Raw genomic sequence first — 4,646 nt, forward strand, 5'->3', positions numbered from 1 at the left:
TTTCATATGCTCACTTTTATTTTCTGTACTTATCACATGGCAGATTAATGACAGTTTTTATTTCATTAATGGTTCTTAGACCATATTATAAATACTACTCCTGAAAGGAGGCTTAGAAGTAAATTTATTTAGGTGAAAAAATTGCTAAGCATAATGGTTAAAGAACCATAATGCCACAACTTCACACTAATCTTAAAAGTGATTTTGAAAACTCAAAGACCTTTTAGGATGTTGTGTTATTTTTAGTGAAACACTTTTATTTTGTTGTGTGGGTCTGTTGGCACTTATTTTACATGTGAGAGGGAAATTTCTATGGTAGGAAGGATTGCGTCCCCCTCCAAATATACATGGAAATCCTCACACGCAATGTGATGGTATTAGCAGGTGGTGTGTTTTGGAAGTAACTGAGGCAAGAGAGGAGACTCTCAAGGATAGAATGCAGGCCCACATGAAGGAGGCTTCAGGAGGGCCCTATCTCTTCCTTCCATGTTGGAGGCAGATGATGGCTGACTATGAGAACAGATCCTCGACAGACACTGGATCTGCTCATTTGTTGATCTTGGGCTTCACAGAACCCAGAACTGTGAGAAACAAACTTTTGTGGTTTAGAAGCCATTTTAGTCTATGATACTTTATTAAACCCTCCAGAACCATCTGTGACAAACACTATGTTGTATAGACATTACTACTTATTTTTAGAATTAAATAAAAGGAATGCAGGTTTTTTACACAAGGGATGTTTTTGGCCATATATGGTCCACATGTCACACATGGGCTTTTATCTATGCTCCTCCCATGCCTGGAGTTCCTTTTCTGCAACACACACACACACACACACACACACACACACACAGTGACAATCCCATAAAACTTAGTTCAACTGTTAAAATTTTCTTAAATCTGTCCCAGATACTAATAACCAGAACTTACATCTCTTTCTCTGCCACAAATTATTTCCCTAGCATTTTTGTTTTAGTTTTTCTGTTTTTCTTTATCATCTTACAACTTGGATTCTAATTGCCTCTGATACTATAGTTTTCATTCTAAAAAAATTATTCTATTCAGGGAACGTATTTGATTCTTTCCAGGTGCCAATCATAATGTTCATTACTCTTTTTTATCCTACACTCTGTATAACTAAGTTATGTTTTCATTTTATCATTAAGTAACCTATAAACTTTGATGTGACAACCTAATCTGTTTTCTCTAGCACTCTGATAAATCAAATCAAATCAAATGTATATGATAGGAATTTTTCTAGGCATTTATTCAATGTAGCAGTGCAATGAAATTATAGTTTTATCATCCTTCTATGTACTCATGATTAATGTGATAAATTTCTTTGAATATATTTGAAAGTAATTGATATTTTTGTATTACATTTCCAGAGAATGCAATATTGACCTCTTTATCTTTTTTACCCTTAATGAGTGGCACATACTAGGGGTCAATATATATTTATGAATAAACAACTGAAGGTACTGATTAACTTTTAATTAAGATAAAATTAGGTAAGGAAATAGACTTTTATTGGAATGAAAATTATGATTCAAATATGAATACATAGAACAGTATGTATTTTATTTAAATATTGTTGATTGCCATTGCTTTAATATAATTATTGATTGAGGTTTTGTGGTTCAGAAAAGATTTCAAATTAAAAATAAAACAGGCTATCAATTTGTTGCAAGATATTCCCAACATAGTGTTTTTAAATTGATTTAAGTTATTTTATTGATTGGATCCAATAAATTGGCAATGGTGCATAACTCAGTAGAGAAATGCTCCTGCAGTATGCTTGTTTTAATATAACAGATAAAGTATAATATCAGAACAATAAGAGCATGACATTAGTAAATACATTATCAGCAATATATCACATAATGCTTCAAAATAATTTGCAAATTGACTTTAAATATAATGTAATGCAGTCCACACCCATGCTTTCTGAAACAGAGAAGAAATTATATTTATTAAAAGGTCCACTTGCAATCAAAAAGGAAAAATTAGAAAAAAGAAAAGAAAAAAGTGTGTTGTAATAGCAATTAGCTCGAATAACAGAAAGTTTGTCAAAATGTCATTTAGAAAATAAAAAGACTGGGAATGTGTGTAAAAAGACTAATGAAGTTGCAATCCAGGGATTCTCACTGCCACAACAGGTTCAGATTGAAAGTGTACTCTCTTGGGTCACCTATGTATTTTCAGATAGAAAGACAGGGGAGTCAAAAACAATTGAAAAGAATATGCTGTTATCATTAATATGATGAGATTAATGTTGAAAAGATCATCCACAGTTTCCCTCTGTTCAAAATGTGCAGGATTGGATTTTACTCAAGAAAATGATGAAGGACAAATAGGACAGAAATAATAGCTATTAAGGAGGAAAATAGAAGCAATAGATCAAACCATCCAATATAAATGCAATCTTACTGAGAGAAACATGACCCTGTATATGACAAAGACAGCACTGTAGAGTTTTAACAGCATTTTTTTAGGTTATCAGTAAAACACACACCAAAAGAAGACAATGTAGAAATTGTCTTAGCTATAGCTTAGAATATTTATCCAAAATTTAGAAATAAAATAACAGCAAAAGTGTACAACAAAAATTGATTTTGAGAATTAAGCAATCATTGTTCATTTTCATAGAATTACAACAAAAGAACTTTTAATATTGTTCCAGAGCATGTGACTTACATGAAAATAATTCTTCTACTAAATGAAGATTTTTACATACATCTCATATAATTCTCCTTGCTCATGAAAAGTATGAAGTCCTGGTTTATCATAATGATGAACTGAATAGACTCAGTTGAACTTGAATATGTTTATTAGAAAAGAGTTGTTAAATTATTCTGCAGAAAAGTCTGAACAGAATTATCAGTTCAGAAACCTCATTATCTAGAAGTGTTAGCTTCCGGATTTTAATCTCAGAGAAATTTCTCTTTTCTTCTCACTTCCTGGCTTTGTGGTCTCCTTGAACTGCGCAGAAGTACTAGCGAAACAGAACTCTCTAGGTCAGACGCTAGAGACAGTAGTCATCAATTTTCTGGTCATTATTAGCAAAGACAGTCTGGATAAACTGTGTAAAAAGAAGTGGATTTATATTCAAGTTGTTAGATAGAAAAGCAGGTAAGGAAGACTATTAAAAATAATTTTTTTGCTGGTCTTTCAATGAAACTTATTTGAGTAGTAATCAACTTCCTTAGTGTGAAATTAATTTCTGTATTTCAGAAGAAATATCAAATAAACAAGGATTTCTTTTCAATTGCACCATTTACAGAGTATATTTTAAAATATTTATTACGTATATTATGAGTAGCCAATTAAAAAGTTATCTTAGTAATTAGTCTAAAAGATGGTTTATGAAACAGAAGCTTATGTATATGAATTAATTATATAATTGAAAGAAAATTTTTCAAAATTAAAAAATATACAAAAGAATGCTAAATAAAAATCTTTAAAAATACATAAAGAAAAATGATACACATATTTGAACTTAACAATTTAAAAACATTTTCAAAAAGATAAGTTTAGGTCTGGGGAGATAGCTCAGTAGAATAAGCACTTGCCTGCAAGTGCAAGGTCGTGAGTTTAATCCCCAGTACCACAAAAAAAAAAAAAAAAAAACAAAAATAGTGGCTTTGTCCACCGCCTTTCTCCAACCTGTGGGAACATCTTGCTGCTCTCATCTGCCTCAGACCCGCAGTCTTTTAGAGACCAAACAGCATGCCTTCAATTAAGTTGCAGAGTTCTGATGGAGAAATACTGGAAGTTGATGTTGAAATTGCTGAACAGTCTGTGACAATCAAGACCATGTTGGAAGATTTGGGAATGGATGATGAAGGAGATGCTGATCCAGTTCCTCTAACAAATGTTAATGCAGGAATATTAACAAAGGTCATTTGGTGGTGCAGTCACCACAAGGATGACCCTCCTCCTCCTGAGGATGACAAAAACAAAGAAAAGTGAACAGATGACATTCCTGTTTGGGACCAAGAATTCATGAAAGTTGACCAAACAACCATTTTTGAACTTATTCTGGCAGCAAACTACCTACATATCAAAGATTTGCTTGATGTTACATGCAATATGATCAAGGGGAAAACTCCTGAGGAGATTCACAAGACTTTTAATATCAAAAATGACTTTACTAAAGAGGAGAAAGCCCAGGTACACAAGGAGAACCAGCGCTGTGAAGAGAAGTGAAATGTTGTGCCCAACACTGTAACACTATAAGGATTGTTCCAAATACTAGCTGCACTGCTCTGTTTATAATTGTTAATATTAGACAAACAAAAGACAAATGTAGCAGCAAAACAATTGTATTAGCATTGTATTGTCCTCACTGCATGTGTAGTTTGAGTTACAGAGGCTAAACCAATGGCTGAATTTCTTCCAGTCTGAGCAAAAGTTCTGGTTTTCTTTACTCTGAATAAAACTGTAACTATGGGTTCTCTATAGAAAACAAACATTTTGAACTTTCGCTCTTTATATAAAGTGATTTCTGCATAGTTTATTGTCCAGTTACTTTAGTGAGCTTTGCAAAGTTGGCATTGTAAATAAAATAACTTACAAAAGTTTGCTGCAGTAGAGTTAAAATGTTATCTTTATTCAGAAGTTGGAAACTGGAAAAAGGATACTTG

The 4,646-nt window shown here is 32.5% G+C and overlaps 1 pseudogene; it reads left to right on the forward strand.

The window, feature by feature from the left end:
- The first annotated feature begins 3,729 nt into the window (after positions 1 to 3,729).
- LOC101563950 lies at positions 3,730 to 4,209 on the forward strand (annotated as a pseudogene).
- The last annotated feature ends 437 nt before the right edge of the window (positions 4,210 to 4,646 follow it).

This window comes from Octodon degus, unplaced genomic scaffold (genome assembly GCF_000260255.1).
Source record: "Octodon degus isolate 3935 unplaced genomic scaffold, OctDeg1.0 scaffold00090, whole genome shotgun sequence".
NCBI classification, from domain to species: Eukaryota; Metazoa; Chordata; class Mammalia; order Rodentia; family Octodontidae; genus Octodon; species Octodon degus.